Below are 17,517 nucleotides of genomic sequence, written 5' to 3' on the forward strand. Positions count from 1 at the left end.
TTGACTTTTTCCTTTAAGATTCCTTTTAATGATACAGCGTCAATAACCTCGTTGTTGCGACCCCAGTAAGAACGAACAAATCAATCAATCTACATACATGATCAGAGGGTATCGTGTAAGGAAGAGACAGGTTTTTTGGGATTGCTGTTCGACAAAAGAATGACTTGGGTGCCTCACCTAAAAGATCTGAAAGTTATTTGTATTCAAGCTCTGAATGTTTTAAGAGTGCTTTCCCATACATCTTGGGGAGTAGATAGAAATCACCTTAATGATCCTCTAAAATGCCATAGTGGCATCAAAATTAGCATATGGTTGTGAGGTATACTCTTCAGCCTTGAAATCAAAACTAAATATTTTAGATTTGGTACATAATTCAGGAATAATGATAGTGAGTGGTGCCTTTAAATCGTCTCGAATCCCAAGCCTTTTGGTAGATTCTGGGGAAATTCCTTTGGATTCATGTCGTCAGATATCACTTGTTCGATGCTGGCATAGAATCCATTAGATTTCTGACTCATAAACTTGCAAAGCAGTTTTTAATGATGAGCATTTTAGCCTTTATGAACATGATCCACGTTATCCAAAACCTTTTTGGATACAGAGTTTTAAAAATTTTAGAAGATTATTCCTAGGGTCAAAGTCTGGCCATTTAAGCATTCTGTTGTGCCCCCTGGAAGCTTCCGTCTGTGGAGCACTGCAGGTTCTTCACTGGTAGCAAGGAAGAAGTGAGTGCTGAGATGCTGCGAATCTCTTTTTTAGAACACTTGTTGGACCATGATGGTTCAGTCATAGTTTTTACAGATGGATCCAAGTCTGATGCAGGCATTGGCTATGGAGTTTTATTTCCCAATTTTAATAAGAGTGGAAGGCTGCCAGATCAGTCATCTATTTTTACAGCAGTGTTAATGCAATTCTAACTGCCCTTATGAGATTGCCTATCATACTGGAAAACAATTTGTTATATCTTACGATTCACTGAGTGTCTGGCAAGCTATTGGTTATTCTAATTCACTCCATCCTATCATAATTGAAATTTTAGAGTGGCTTCAGTTTCTTAAGATTAGTGGTAGTTGGTGTGGCAGGAAATGAAGCAGCAGACTCACTTGCCAAAGCAGCTCTCAACCAAGTATGTATCTGGTCATTAATCAGTTTTCCTTGATTCCTGGAAATTTGCATGGGAACTAGAAAACCAAAAAATGAAAGAAATAGCTACCTCCAATTTTCCTTGGGAGGATTCATCAATGACTAGACAAAGGGAAATAATACCCAACCGGCTTAAAATAGGTCATACAAAAATGAGATATAGCTTTCTGATGAGTGGAGATCGTCAGCCTTATTGTAACGATTACTTGGTACCATTGACAGTCAGACACCTGATAGTTCAGTGCCCTAGTCTGTCAGATGAGAGAGAGAGGTACTTTCCTCCAAGTTGCAGGGGAACTGAAGGTGGTTTTTACCTTACCAAGATTTTACGGGCAGATTTTAATGAAAGCGCCGTTTAATTTTTAATGCTATTGGTATTTTAATTAAGATTTAATTTTTACTTTTAATCTTTTAAGTTTAATAGGTTTTATGATTATCTATTAATTTTTTTCATGGGGATTTGCCCTTATTAATTTAATTTTATAAAATTTAAGTGAGTTTTTAATGTTTTTTTACTAAGTTAATAGTAATTTTGTCTTGTGTCTGTATGTGTGTGCGTATGAATGTATTTCTTCATTAGATATGTATACAGATGCTTTATATATTCCATTGTAGTGGTGTCAATAACCATTAGCAGTTGCAACGACAGATAATCTTTAATAAATAAATTCTTCAAGTCTCTCCCTTTCCAGAAATAATTCCAGGGGATTAGCTGTCATCATCAGCCGTCTATGACTTGTGTTATCCAGAGAACAGAGCATGCAAGTACTGCGAACAGTTAGTAGCTCAACCACTAGATAACTATCTGCTACGTTGCCCACTTGATACATTTTCAGCTTTTCTCAGTTTCTATCCACCATCCAGGCAATGAAACTGCCTAAACCACCTTTTCCAGATGTTCATAAAGCTCCGATCATGATCTCATTTAAGGACTACTATACTATTAGCTAGTCCTGATGGTATTGCGTTTGATATTATAAGTATAGTGACCTCAACGAGTGAGCATAGAAGACTGCAAGAATCTTTATTTTTTCTTCTTTTGTTTCTTTTTTTTTTACATCCTATTTCTCTGACTCAAATTTTATCCTTTCCTTCCCACATCCTCATACTTACTGGGACTTGCTACTGTAGCACTTTCTCTCCCACTAATGCTTTTTCATTTCTGGCCCAGTGGTTAATTAGAGCCAAATGGTTTTCTTCACATGAACAGGTGTTAAATTTACAGTTATGGGCTGCTGTGCAGCAAGAGTCCGTGCCAGCATAAGGCTGGCTGAATCTAACAATACGATGCAAAAGGAGACAGATCAATCAGAGATCAGTGATCAGGAGAAGAGCAGCAACCCTTGCAGAGAGAGGACGTCGAGAAAGAGCACTCCTGAGACTTGAAGAAAGACAAAACTCCATCTCCCATTGCTTGGCAACAGGTGCCTTTCGATCTTCTCCCATCTTAAGTTTATTAATTGATGCGGGAGAAATCCCACTAGAGTTATATAGCCAATCATCAATTATCAGATATTGGTTTAGGGTTCAGAGAATCCCCAACTCTAAAGCCTTTGAAGCAGCAAATAGAAATTCTTTCAACAACTTTTATGAAAATCATCCAAGGTTTCCTAAGCCTTTTAGTTTTAGAGTGAAAAAGATCTTGGAAAAAATGAATGTCAAGAAATCCTGTATGTCCAGTTAATTTACCAATTACCGCAGCATGGAAATTACCTGTAATTAAATTTTGTAAATATTTTAAAGGTATTAAAAGAGAAAAATCAGATACAGAAATCAGAGTATTATTTTTAGAACATACTGCAGAGCACTCAGGCTCTACATTTGTTTTTACTGATGGCTCCAAAACTGATGATGGAGTCGGATATGGAGTTTTTAGTAATGATTTTAGCCGCAGAGGAGCACTACCCATCATAGCATCGAACTTCACAGCGGAACTGTATGGAATTTTAACAGCATTGGAACATATTGCAACCCTCCAGAATTCCACTAATATCACCATCTTTTGTGATTCCAAAAGTGCATTACAGGCACTTGAAATTTTAATACTGATCATCCAATTACATTGAAAAATCTCAAACAGTGGGTATTTTTTATCATCGTAGAGGGATTACATATATCTGCTGTCCCATCGCACATAAATATATATGGAAATGAAAAAGCAGACCAACTAGCTAAATCAGCAGCAACCAATATGATACCAAGACCAATTGCTGTACCATATAGAGACTTTTTTCCTAGTATATCAAAGTTCATTGCAAGATTATGGGAACAGCAATGGAACGAAGCAGGACCAAATAAAATGAAAGAGTTTGCCACACGCACACACACCCTTGGAAATATGAATCTATGCCTAGGAAATGGGAAGTAACGATATGCCGCCTCCGTATAGGACATACAAGATTGACACATGGGTATCTCATGAGTGGTGAATACCAACCTTACTGTGATGACTGTCTCGTCCCGATGACTATTAAGCATTTACTAGTTAAATGTCCTAGTCATTGGGAACTGAGAGAGCAGCACTTTAAAGATAAAAGAGATTGAGATGGGAATTACAGTGTGGCGAAAAGATTGGGTGAAGAAGCGCAGTATGATTATGAGAGTGTTATAGAATTTTTAAAAGAAGTTGGAGTTTTTAACGAAATTTAGGTATATTTCGCTTTTATGTATGTGTGTAGTTTTTAGCTTTGTGTTTTTAGAATGAATGTATGGAAATGTGGGTAAATGTATTTATTGCCTGTTGTGTTCTAGTATGAAAGCCTTTGCCTCTGTGCAGTTTTTTTATTTAATCTTAATATATTATTTATTATCCTACATGACACCTGTTTGGTTCCAGCTCGTGGCCTTTGGCCTGGACCTAGCATTTTCCTTTGGGCCGACCCTGTGGGAGCTGAGGGTCAGCTCGGTTGTCTGGTTAAACTATTTTTAATAATAATAATAATGTAGTGTTGGTGGTGTTTAATGCGTAAGTAGCATCTTTGCGCTAGCTATAGTACAATAACTGATAGGGGATTTTAAGAGTTTTTATGATGTGTGCGTGGATTTTTCCCAAATAGGTTGTCTAAATGGCTTCATTCGGCGTCAATGATCCTGGTAGTCACGACGCCAGATAATTACTAATTATTCATTCATTCATTCCATCTCCCATTGGTGGAAAGCAGAGTGAAGAGAGCTGACTTTTCATTGGCTGATTGCCAAAAGCTTCAAGCCAGTTTTAAGACCATTGGGCAGCATTAGTAGTAGTATAAGAATAACCCCCCCCACCCCCCCCCCAGCCTGTTCCCTACATCCTCCCCCCCCTTACCTCTCCTCTCACCCTCTTGATTTCCTTCACTACTCATACTAACAACCTGCCTAGAATTCGAGGGAAGTGGCCCATGAGGTTTTTTGAAATCTGAACTCGGTTCTAGGCCGCCGTCATTGTCCTGGCCTCTATTTCAGTGCCAGCATAGGTATAGGAAATTGTCACCCCTTTCAACTATCCTTTACAACACAATACATAGAGGCACAACACCAGACGCCCACAGCAGTAATAGTAAATTAAAATTAGGACTGAAGATTGCAGGTAATCATTTCTCACTGCCCAGCAAGCTTTAGAAATCCCACTTGAATTAATATTCACTTAACATTAAATTCTTCACCATCATTAATTCTCACCTGTCACCTTATGCATCTATCCATCCAACTGTACTGAGGGGTGGGGAGGGAGTCAGGAGGGATGCCCTCTGTCAAGATAAAAGATGAGGAGCGGAAGAGGGAGGTATATAGGTTGTCTGGAGAAGTGAATGTAGATATCTTTCGGGTGAACCAAGGGCAGCAAAAGCACTTGTATGTGGTGCTGAGGGGGGAAGATCTCGATGCTTTCCTCCATGAAAATGTAGTTAAATAGTTAAAAGAAAGGGATTTGGAGATCATCACCCCCTACGAAGTCAATGCGCTCAGATCTGTAATACTAAAGCAAGTGGACAACCAGGTGTCATACTACACCAGGGAAGAAAACAAATAGCATTGAAAGTAGACTGAACTGGCCTAGAGTAGCCGATGTGGATGTCCTTCCCTCAAAATATAACGTACCGAGGATCATGTCGGTAAAGGTCCGATTTGAAACGAGGGAGATGGTGCAAATGGCCATGAGAAAAGGTCTGTGCATCTGTAATCAATTTGTACCTCCTCACAATGTGGAGGAGGAAGTCCATGTATCTCCTTTACTGTGGGAACTGCCTTGCATATAAGCATCTAAAAAAACAATGCCCCAAACCCCAACATACGCAATGCATGCAATGCAGTGGCTTAGTCACCTCTCTTGGGAGTGCAAAGCGCCAATGAAGTGTGTTAATTGTAAAGGGAAGCACTTCACACTGGATAAAAAATGTCCAATCTGAGTAGCCCTCCTCAAGAAAAAAGGAAGGGGGTTGCAGCAAGTGGAGGCCAACAGGGCTAAAGCAAGGAATAGGACCTACAGTGCTGCCTAATAACACCAGCATCTGTCCCCAATAATGGAATTCCTATGCAAACCCAAACAGACAGCAAAACAGGCAACCTCCAACTTTGGCATGGATATAACGGCCAGGTTTTTGCGGCCTTTCAAGACGTGACCCACTGAAATACAGACCAATAATTCTCTTGGAAATACCTGGGAAGAGACAGGAGACCTTGTTGAAGGACATATTAAACTTGTTTTTTTGAAGACTATGACATTTTACCTAAATAACAATTTGACTTTAGACTGGAACGAGAGACCCAGATAGCAAAAGCGACATGACATGAAATGCTGGCACTGAATCAGAGTCAGGAAGGCAGAGCAAACGTGGTGTGTTGTGATGTCTTGAAGGGTTTTGATAAGGTCTGGCATGATGGACTGAAGTTCAATTGGGAATGGGGTCTTGTGTTGGATAGATGGCTGCGATAACCATAGTCTGGGGGCCAGAGGTGTGGAAAGACTACGTGAAAGATATCGTATTGAAGTGATAAAGCACTGCCACAACCAACTAGCAGGCAAGGTTTGGCAGAAGCTCTCCGACCAAGACGAAGAATTAACGACTGACAGCCTCATCTCGCTAGACGATGAGGACTATACAACACACCTCTGGTGGAGGAGGCTCTCTAGATTCACACAAGAAGGACTTCCAGACCCCATTTTTAGACATTGACAGTAAAGACGAAGACAAAACCTAAATGACTTGTAATTATGCCCAACTATCGGCTAGGTGACCCAGTCTAGAGGGTGGACATGACCGTGGGTGTGGGCTTCATGACACTTACATGACAGAATGGCAATGACTGCACTATTTTATAAATAATATATTTCACCTATTTGAAAGTAATCAAGTAAATTTATTCCATTAATGCATTGATAAATAATTACTACTATCACTAAGTAAATGATTCAATCAACTCTTAACTAATACTATATTAAATATGCAAAACCACAATCTCTACACCGCAGTTGGTGAGTTGGCCACTTTCACCACTCCCTCCACCTCTGGGGAAGTGAGGGGAGGAGGGAGAGGCCATAGGAGCAGCTGACTGGGTGTCTAGGGGGCTCCCCCCCCAGCATAAGTTTCCTTCCACCCCCACAGCAGTGCACTCTCTCTTGATCCTCACACTCGGGGCTCTCCGGGTGTGGGGTGGCTGGGGGACTCCCAGGTTCCCCTACGCTTGGAGGGAGGCGGGGGTTTGGGTGGGTGGGTGGTGGGGTAGGCGGCAGTTTTTCCAACTACACACTGCTCTGAGCAAGTGAGGGGGCCAACTGACAGTTAGGGGCTGGCCACCTCTTCCCCAACTCTGATGTTTGCGTTCGTGCCTGTGAAAATTAGTAGTACATATGACAGGAGGAGGATGAAGTCTGTAGAATGGAAGTGTGAGCAAATGTTTAGGCCCCCCCTCTGTAGACAGCCTGCAATAACCAATAATTTCAAGAAGAAACTAACCCACTAACACCGGAAAATAAAAAGCAAAAAACATAGGGGAAAGGAGGTCATTGGAAGTACCAGTTTCAGTTCTGTGGTATATTGAACCCTCCCCTGCAGAAGAAAAAATAAAATAAAATAAGGGAAAGGATGTCATTGGAAGTACCAGAGTTTTGGTACTCTGGTATATCCAACCCTCCCCAGACATCACCATAGACTAAGTCCCAGTACTAACACTAGACTGAAGTGTGTTAAATTTACGGGTGAATATATGCATATGCACATGTACTGATCTCATTAAGATTCAAGTCTGTCTGCACCTGAAACACTGAAAAAAAATGGCACTTAAATTTGTACAGCACCCTGTCCCAGGTGTCAAACTTTCGTAAAAAACTAAAAAACTGAAAAGTAACAAAATTCTCAGTGATTATCTGTGGGAAAAGAGCCCAAAGTACTAACTAACATTACTAACACTAAGCACACTTATAACTACTGTACAGCACTGTGGTCTGAGTCCTCCCTCCCTCTCCCCCCAACAGGAAGGGGGGGGAGAAAGGACAATATCAATAGTGAGCCTGATTGATTAAGTGGCACTAACCTTTGACTTATGGCCTGGGCCTTCTTCCAGGGCCTACAAATACTTTAGGAACTACAAAGCTCACTACAAAAATAAGACAAGCACTATACTGAACACCATAAGACAAAATGGTCTGTCCCATTCTCTCTCACTCCAACTAATACCCCTTCCAAACAAGCTTACCTTCCTTCTGGGGGACCCTCAGGGGTTCCCCTCAATCCATCCTATCCCCCCCTGCCATGCCATGCCAAAAAGAGACATTCAATACGATTCAGAGGCGAGCATCAGCAGAAGACAGACGCGTCACAGCAGTAGCAGCAAAAAACTTTCTTTCCTTTGGCTGATCACCAAAATCCTCGAGAAGAATTCCAGAGGAGCTTAGAGATTGATGTAGAAGCCGCAGCAGCAGCAGCAGCAGCAGCAAAAACAGCTTGAAGAAAACAGAACTCTGCTCCCTTTGGTGGAGAGCAAAGAGAACCCCCTTTTCATTGGCTGATTGACAAAGTCTCCGAGCCAATTTTACAGAAACTGCTCTAGCGGCATTATAAGCAAACTCCCATCCCCTCCCCCTTCCCTTATCCACCCTAATCCTCACTCCTACATCCTTCCCCCCTCCCCCTCGTATTGGGACCACCTTGACGTGGTGAGGGGGCTCTTGAACCCTAGGAATTTGTTCCTGGGTTCAAACCCAAGAGTCCCATACATTATATATACTATATACATATGAATATATGTGGATTCATTTTTGTGGAATTTTCCACTTGCAGAAATTTATTGGACCTGTTAAACAAAAAAGATATCATAGCTGGGACTGGGTTTATATCTGAAGCTAAATTGTGGGAACTGTGGCAGGACCAACTGCCCAATAATGTTTGGACCTGAGAGATATTAGGCGGAACTATTTTGCAGGGCTAGACCATGGTTTCCAAGGGGGTCTAGTTTAGTGGATAGGACTCTCGGCATTCTGTACGGTTTGCCCATAATGTGATTAGGGTGTGGATGATTGTATTCTTGTAATACTCTCAGTCCTATCAAGCAGGTTTGGCTTACACTTGGGCCACTCTAATCATGTTGTGCCATCCCCTATGGGTAGGGCAGGCATGCAGACATTTGGGAGTCTGTTCTCACTTGTGCCATTAGTGGAAGAATAAACTCCATGATAGGCTGATGATATCTTTTTAAGGTTTTCAGGTTTATTTTTTTCCTTTACTTCAATCTTTATTATAAGTACAAATAAAGATTGAATTACCCCTGGACCCTTTGATGGTAGTGAATTGGCACAGTTGATGACTGCTGGAACCTCCACTGACAACACCCCCAGATGCTGAAGCCTTGCCAAGGATGGAGGCCTTAGGGTTCAGCAGCTGGGCTCTGATGCCTTATCAGGGCTGCTTCCTTGCTGGGCCTTGGTGCCCAGCTGTTGATCCTACTAAATAAGTCAGCCCTTTTCCTTTTACTAAAAACATTTCATCTTTCTGCTTCCTCCCCCTATAAGGTATGGATTTTATGTTGATGACATTTGGCTTGGTTTTGGACATGATTTAGAATTATTCTTGGGATTTGAAGGAGGGTGAGGATGGATGGCATGCCACCTCACCTGTTGAACTCGAGTACCTGACGTGGTCGAGCGATGGGAAAGTTTAATGTCAAACCCTATCCTCAGTGCCGGGTCTGATCTCGACGGACATCATGACTCCTTAGCACTGGAGATAGGGAGTATATCTGGTAATTACCATTAGGACGACCCTAATTAAAGGGATGACCCGTCTTCTAAGTGTGACTCCATGGTAGGTATGGGGAATATCTGGATGAATTAAGTTTTTTCGTTATATGGCAACCCCACTATTTCTGCTGATGACCCTCCAAAACTCTAGTGTGGCTACTTTAGAGCCATATGTACCAAACACCCTATCTCAAAAGAGAAGAACATTTAAAAGCATAATTATGGAAGATATTTTTTCTCTTCCAGTGTGGTCTCCGCATATCACACTCAAAGTAAGCGAAGAAGTAACCCCTCACTAGAGAAAATTCTTGGCTGTGACAATCCCCGATTCTCAGTAAAAAAAAAAAAAAAAAAAAATCATTGTAAAGGATAAATCTGAGCAAAAATAAAAAATTACTTGAAACTACAAAACTTGGAATTCATCATGTAAATGCTTCTGACAAGGCCCATTGTAACACTAGAATTGGAACCTTGTTGCTGGGTAAACTTAGAATTGAAAATGACACCGATGAATCTGTGTGAAACATTAAAAGAAGTCCTGGAAGATCAAAAACATAATGTTAAATCAGTTATTGTTTATGAGAGGAAAAGTGCAAAAACTGGAAGAAATCTGAAGATGGCTAAAATTATATTTTTACACCAAACAATTCCAACACACATGTAAATACCCCCTCGATATGGGACCACCTTGACGTGGTGAGGGGGCTCTTGAACCCCAGGAATTAGTTCCTGGGTTTGAGTCCAAGAGTCTCATATTTTTTTGTATATTTTCATTTGGAGTAATATTGTGGAATTTTCCACCTTCAGTAAAATTTATTGGACCTGACGAATGGGAAAAGATATCATATCTGGGATTGGGTTTATATCTGAAGCTAAATAGTGGGAGCTATGGTAGGATCATCAACTACCCAATAATGTTTGGACCTGAGAGATATCAGATTGATAACTCAAGAGCGGAACTATTCTTCAGGGCTGGACCACGGATTCCAGGGGGGTCTAGTCCTGCGGTTAGGACTCTCGGCATTCTTTCCAGTTTGCCCATAACATGGTTAGGGTGGGGATGATTGTATTCTTGTAATATTCTCAGTCCTAGCAAGCGGGTTTGGCTTACACTTGCGCCACTCTAACCATGTTGTGCCATCCCCAGTGGGGTAGGGTAGGGACGCGGACATTTGGAAGTCGGCTCTCACTTGTGCCATTGGTGGAAGAATAAACTTTATGAAAGGCTGATGATATTTTTTTAATATTTTCAGGTTTAATTTTTCTCTTTTTTTAATATAAAGCTTTTATGACTAGTAACCACAAGGATTCTAATACCCCTGGTCCCTTTGATGCTGATTTGGCACAGATGACGACCCGTGACATGAACTTGACCGTGGATATGGAATGCTCCAGTGGTGGTACTACCTCTCAGGGTAGTCATCACAAATTGAAAAGAAACCATTGTGGGAACACAGTGGATAGTTTTGAGGGTGTTGCAGGTAAAGCACATTCCCTTGGAATGTGACTATGAGACGCGCTCTGCTTCGTTTGGTAGTTATGGCAAAATAGAAGAATGAGGATGAACTACGATGAAAGTGAGAAAAAATGGGAGGCATGGCTGACTTTTGAAAAACATGAAGCTGCACTCAAAGCCAGCAGCAGTATCAATAACATAACAATTTGTAAAAAGATTGTCAAGGGAGCACTGACCGCCAGGGCCCTAAAAATATGGATATTCACAGACCATCCACAATGGGTACAAGTGGCTCAGCCAAATTTGAATGACGACGACACTTTTGAAAGAGCACCAAAACCTCCAATGTGGTTGATAGTAACTGCTAGGGAGGAAAATTATAATTACTACAAATTTAGCAGATACATCCAAAAAAAGGTTGGCTGTATTGACATGGGACATCTCAAGGTTTGGCAAAGGTAGTGTCCTAATTCATGCTAAATCAAAGACACAGTCATACATGCTGACATGAAGAAATTCGAGAAAGATGATATGATAAAAGAAATTAGACACACATGATTTTAGTTATGGTAAAGGAGTGGTATTTGATAGAGACCTTTGTGAACTGACAGAAAGAGAAATATTAGAAATCAGTCCAACTTCTGTATGGAAGATAAAAAAGGTTCCAAAGGCAAATATGGTCCTTTTAACATTTGAGGACTCTGATGTACCATCTTACATCAGTTTTGGAAACGAAAGGGTCAAAGTCAAACCATTTTTATCCAAACCTCTGCAGTGCTACAACTGTTTTCAATATGGCCATCCATCCAGATTCTGTAAAAACGATAAAGTTTGTAATAATTGCTCGGCTCCTGAACATGGTCCTTGTTCGAAACATCCAAAATGTATTAACTGTGAAGAGAATCATACCCCATTCAATAAAAAGTGCAGCCAATATAAACATGAAGAGGCAGCTATATGTAAGCTAATGCTGAACATATAAGTATTATTACGCCAGGAAGTTAATTGGTCAGACAAAGACCTATGCTATGGCTCTAAATTCTGTAGAGCCCCCATGAAAACTAAAGCACCTTTACCTGCAGTAAAACCTAGAAACTATTGAAACCCAGTCATCTGATCTAGGTGACAGGCCGGCTAGGGTTGAAGCCCCACCCCCTATCCAAGAAAGATGTGCCTGCTGTTATAGACTCCTCTCCAGATGATGAAATCCTCCCTGTGTCTATTCCATCTCTTCAACAAGAAACCCATGATGTAATGGAACAAGAACAAACTAGAAGGCCAAAGAGAGAGAGAACTCCTTCATCCTCTCCTCCACCTGCTCAAAGGGTGGAGATATCCAAACCAAACCCATAAAAAAATATAACAAAAATGAAGATGCTCCTGCCCCTGAAACAACCAAGGAATCAAGTCCTTGGATAAAAAGAAAATAGTAGTGGAAGTCCACTCTCCTCCATATCAAAAAACTAATAAAAAAAACATAATCATAAGCCACATATCTCAAGACAATCTAAAGAAACTCTTATAAAGTCCCATAAGGAAAATAAACAAAAAAACTAGTATAGATCAATATAGAATTTCCCTTGGTAGATCCTAGCACTAAAATTCAATCTGGACATTTTACCAGCTGTTGATCCAACTAAATGAGTCCGCTCTTTTCCTTTTACTAAAACTTATCATCCCTCTGCTTCCTCCCCCTATAAGGTACAGATTTTATGTTGATGACTTTTGGATTGGTTTTGGACATGATTTGGACTTACTCATTGGATTTGGTGGAGGGTGAGATGGTTGGCATGCCACCCTCACCCGTAGAACTCGAGTACCTAACGTGGTCGAGCGAGGGGAAAGTTTATATGTCAAACCTTGCTCTTAGTGCTGGGTCTGATCTCGACGGACATCATGACGCCTTAAGCACTGAGGGTGGGGTGTATATCTGGGTGGTACCCCTAGGGCAGCCCTGTATGGGATAACATTGTCCTCTAAATGTGGCTCTATGGTGGGTGGGGGGCTACCTGGACGAATAATCAATTCTACGTCTTATGGAGACATTAAAACCTTCTGTTGACGACTTGGGCAAGGATAAGGACAAGGAAAATTCTGGTAATTCCTCCATTGTGACTTTGGAGCCTTTTTTCAAAGACGGCCTCCTTGTTACAAACATTTTATATGTGAAACAGTCCCTTTAGACTGGAATTATGAAACAGTATTTAATGAATTTAGTAAATTTGGTAAAGTAAAAGAGTAAGGAATAGACTTGGCAAAAATTATGGTTTTTTTTTATTCTTGGTATTTTCAATAACGAATCGGAAGCTCACAGAGCCTACAGAGAGTTCAGATTCATTGAGTGTTGGATTTATAGAAGCACAAGAGGTCCCTAGGTATCTTGAGATTTATAGACCACCTAATGAAACTAAAGATACTAGTAAAATAACTAAAACCTCCAGATCACCAGACCCAGCTAAGTGGTTAATTATTACAACACATGGCGAGAGAGGCAACCTCTTCAAAGTGAAGAGGTTGGTAAACCAGAAGATCGGCAATGTTGGGAGTCCTGAATTAACTCGCTTTGGGCGTAATAGTTTTTTAGTTCATAGCAAGACATATTCAATCGATAATGCTCCTAAATTTGAAGCTTGATCCTGAGGGTATGATAAAAGAGGTAAAACCTCACTATAATTTTAGTTATGCGAAGGGTGTTATATTTAATGGAGATCTACATGAATGGATGAGGACGAAATTTTGGAAATGTGTCCGGATGTGGTTTGGAAGGTTTTTAAAGTACCCCGCTCATCGATGCTTATTTTAACATTTAAAAGTTCTTCTCTGCCATCTGAAATTATTCTTGATAGTGGAAATCATGAAAGTTCGTCCTATTAGACCGAGAGTGCTCCAGTGCTTTAAATGTTTTGGTTTTGGACACTCCTCTAACGTTTGCACCAGAAATAAACTCTGTGAATCGTGTGGCCAGCCTGAGCACAAGGAATGTTCTGGACCGATAATTTGCGTAAACTGTAAGGGTGAACATCGAGCCCGTGATAAGAAAATGTAGTGCATTCAAGAAAGAACAAGATGCATTACTAAAATCTCTTGACGAACACATCAGTGTGGGACAGGCCAAGAAGCTGTTGGGCAGGAAAACTTATTCGGATGCCTTGAAGGCACAACAATTGAATACTGCCTCTTCTGGTGCCCCCGCTGGTGGGGTTTTCCTCACCCCCTCTAGTGGGGTACCCCGTGCCCCCCCTGGTGGGCGTCCCGTGCCCCCCCTGGTGGGGCCTCCTGTGCCCCCCCTGGTGGGGCGTCCCGTGCCCCCCCTGGTGGGGCCTCCTGTGCCCCCCCCTGGTGGAGCCTCCCATGCCCCCCCTGGTGGGGCCTCCCATGCCCCCCCTGGTGGGGCTTCTCATGGGCCCCCTGGTGGGGTTTCCCATGATGTTGCAGAGACTCTGGTCAAGCCAGGGGACCCTGTTGTTTCAAGGGTTCAAGCCAGGTCTCAATTTGTTGACGACTTTTCTCTGCCAGGGACATTGCCTGACATTGAGCCCTCACCTGATCTTGACATTACAGTGCACCGTGGAGATGACGGTGAGGAGATGGAGGCCTTCTTTATTCGTCAGAAGAGGGCCCCTTTACTCCGCTTCACCCTCATTCACGGTCACTCAGCAATCGTAGAAAAAAACAAAAGTAAAACTGAAAGGGCAAGTGAAAGCCCATCTTCTAAAAGATCTGTAACACCTAGATCTAGGTCAAATAGTACTGGTAAAACGATGATGATCTCTCTCACCAGGACACAGATTCCTAAATTAGTAGGGAATTTTAAGATCCCTTCCTCTAAATAATGGCTCTCATGCAGTGGAACATCCGTGGCTTTATACCAAATAGAGAGCAAGTTCGGATTCTGTTTAGGGAACATGATCTATCTGCAATGTGTCTTCAGGAGACAAAGTTGGGAGAGAACACTCCCAACTTGGGTTTTAATTATTCATTCCTTAGGTCTCCACCCCTGATAGGTGTATGTGCTCAGGGAGGCACAGGCATCATAGTCCGCAAGTCTGTTAATCATAGGGTTGTTCAATTGAACACTGTGTTGCAGGCTTGTGCAGTTCAATTTTCAATTATAAATGGATCACTATTTGTTCTTTATACTTAGATCCATCATTAGAAAGTAGATTGCAGGATGTGCAGGGTAATCCTCGTCAGCTAGAATTAAACGATCTACAGACATTGATAGACCAGCTTCCTAAACCCTTCATTTTGATGGGCGATTTTAATGCCAAGCACACCCTCTGGGGAGAGCCAAACTGCGACCGGTGGGGTTTAATAATAGAACAGCTGCTTGACTTAAATGACATCACTTTAATGAATGATGGTTCCCCTACAAGACATGATGTTTTTCATAATACTGACTCGGCCATTGACCTCACTATCTGCTCTTCGTCTTTGAGGTTAGATTACCTGTGGGTAGTAGACCAGAATGATCATGGCAGTGATCATTGGCCCATTTACTTAAAGTTTATGATTCCATCTCCATGTTTACCAAAATGGAAGGTAGGGGAGGCTGACTGGGGATTATTCAAAAATCTACTGAAGTTGATCAAGAGATAAAAGATTTTCAGAGCCCAACATCCGCTTATGAGTATTTAATCAGTATATTGCTGTGTGTGCCATGCTGTCTATTCCTCGAACGTCTGGTAAACCTCGTCGTCCTCTAGTACCTTGGTGGAGTGATGCATGCGCCTTGAGCCGAAAGATAACAAGAACTTGCTACAAGAGATATCGTAGATATCCTTGCTTGGTAAATAAAATTAGCTATAAAAGAGCTCTTGCTAAGCAAAAGAAAACATTTAAGCAAGCAAAGAGGGAATCGTTTATCAGATATATAAGTGAATTAAAATATGATTCCCCTATGTTGTTTGTCTGGAACAGAATCCGAAAGCTGCAAGGGAAATTTTCTCCACCTCCCTTGCCTATATTGAAAATTGATGGCTTCCTCATATCTGATTCTGGAGAAGTTGCAGAAACCTTTGGTAGGCATTTCTCTAATATATCTAGTGCCCTACATTACTCTCCTGTATTCAGGAGTATTAGGGACGGTACCACGGTTGTTCCTGCTGTTAGTTTAAATTTAGTCGTATAATCTTCCTTTCACCATGAAAGAATTAGATCATGCTATCTCGTTATCTTCCCCAACATCTCCTGGGGAAGATGATATACTGTACTCAATGATTTTTAATTTGCTAGAAGTACAAAACAATTTCTTTTAGACATTTTAAACAGTTTTTTGGCTTTCAGGAACTTCACCAGAGTCTTGGAAGATATTGATTATTGTACCTGTTTTAAAACCTTTTAAAGATTCCTTCCTTCCTAAGAACTATAGGCCAATTGCTCTAACTAGTTGTGTTAGCAAGATTTATGAGAGGATGGTCAATGCTCGACTTGTGTGGTATTTGGATTCAAAGAATCTTTTATCTAATCAGCAGTTTGGCTTTAGGAAAAATAGAAGTACTTCTGACCCTTTGATGTTCTTTACTCTGGGAGATACAGAATGCTTTTGCTGTGCAAAATCAGACTGTTGCAGTGTTTTCGACTTAGAAAAAGCCTACGACACTACTTGGCGAGGGGGTATCCTTATGCAACTTGTAGAGTGGGGTGTTGTGGGTAATTTGTTCTATTGTCTGAAAGATTTTTTGTCAGAACGTTACCTGAAAGTAAGAGTGGGCTCTTACATTTCTTCTGCTTACCCTCAAGAAGAAGGGTTACCTCAGGGAAGTGTCCTTAGTCCAACACTCTTTAATGTAGCTGTAAACGGTCTACTACAACAAGTTCCTGTCGGGGTGCATGGTCTGGCCTTTGCTGATGATTATGCTATAATCTGTAGTAAGTCCACACGCGTTGAAGCCTTGTCAAATGATCCAGACTGCTATTAATGCTTCAACATCATGGGCCAGTGCTAAAGGATTCAAATTTTCACCAGAAAAAACCAAAGCTATACGATTTTGTCGATTAAGAAGAGTGGAAGTGATCCCTACGTTGTTTTTAAACGATTCGATTTTACCTTATGAAGATAGCATTAAGTATCTAGGTGTTAAATTTGATAAAAAAATTAACTTTTACTCAACATGTTAATGAAGTTGTATGTAACGTGAAGCTTCGACTTAATATTCTTAAAGTTGTGTCTAATTTTAACTGGGGGGCAGATCGAATCATCCTTTTAGGATGTACCAGGTTTTTATGCCTAAGCAAAATTGATTATGGTTGCCAAGTTTATGGTTGTGCGTGCAAGACAACACTGCAGAAATTAGATGTTGTCCATAATATGGCTTTACGTATTTGTACGGGAGCCTATAGAACTTCACCAGTAGAAAGCCTATATGTTGAGTCGGGTTTTACCCCACTATTTATCCGTAGGGGGGAATTAGGCTTGAGAGTCATATCAAGAATACTTACGTCAAAGCTAAACCCTAACTATAAGTACGTTAGAGAACCAACTGACAGAGCCCCAAATAGATCGAGACTGCCAAAGCCGCTTGAGGTCCGACTAGCAAGTTCTGCCAGGGAGGTGGGATTACTTCCCCTTGCAGTAGCTGAAATTTCGCCCTCAAAGTTTCCTCCTTGGAATAGACCATGCCTAGAAATCTGCCCAATTAGGGACAGCAGGAGCAACAGTTCTGGTGATCAGTTGAGGGCAAGTTTCTTGGACCATGCTTCCGAACAT

The 17,517-nt window shown here is 41.3% G+C and overlaps 1 long non-coding RNA gene across 2 annotated transcripts in view; it reads right to left on the reverse strand.

Annotated features, from left to right (window-relative positions):
* Positions 1 to 17,517, reverse strand: part of LOC135222820 (uncharacterized) — a 358,301-nt gene that overhangs the window by 263,051 nt on the left and 77,733 nt on the right. The window lies entirely within an intron of this gene.

This window comes from Macrobrachium nipponense, chromosome 8, assembly GCF_015104395.2.
Source record: "Macrobrachium nipponense isolate FS-2020 chromosome 8, ASM1510439v2, whole genome shotgun sequence".
NCBI lineage: Eukaryota > Metazoa > Arthropoda > Malacostraca > Decapoda > Palaemonidae > Macrobrachium > Macrobrachium nipponense.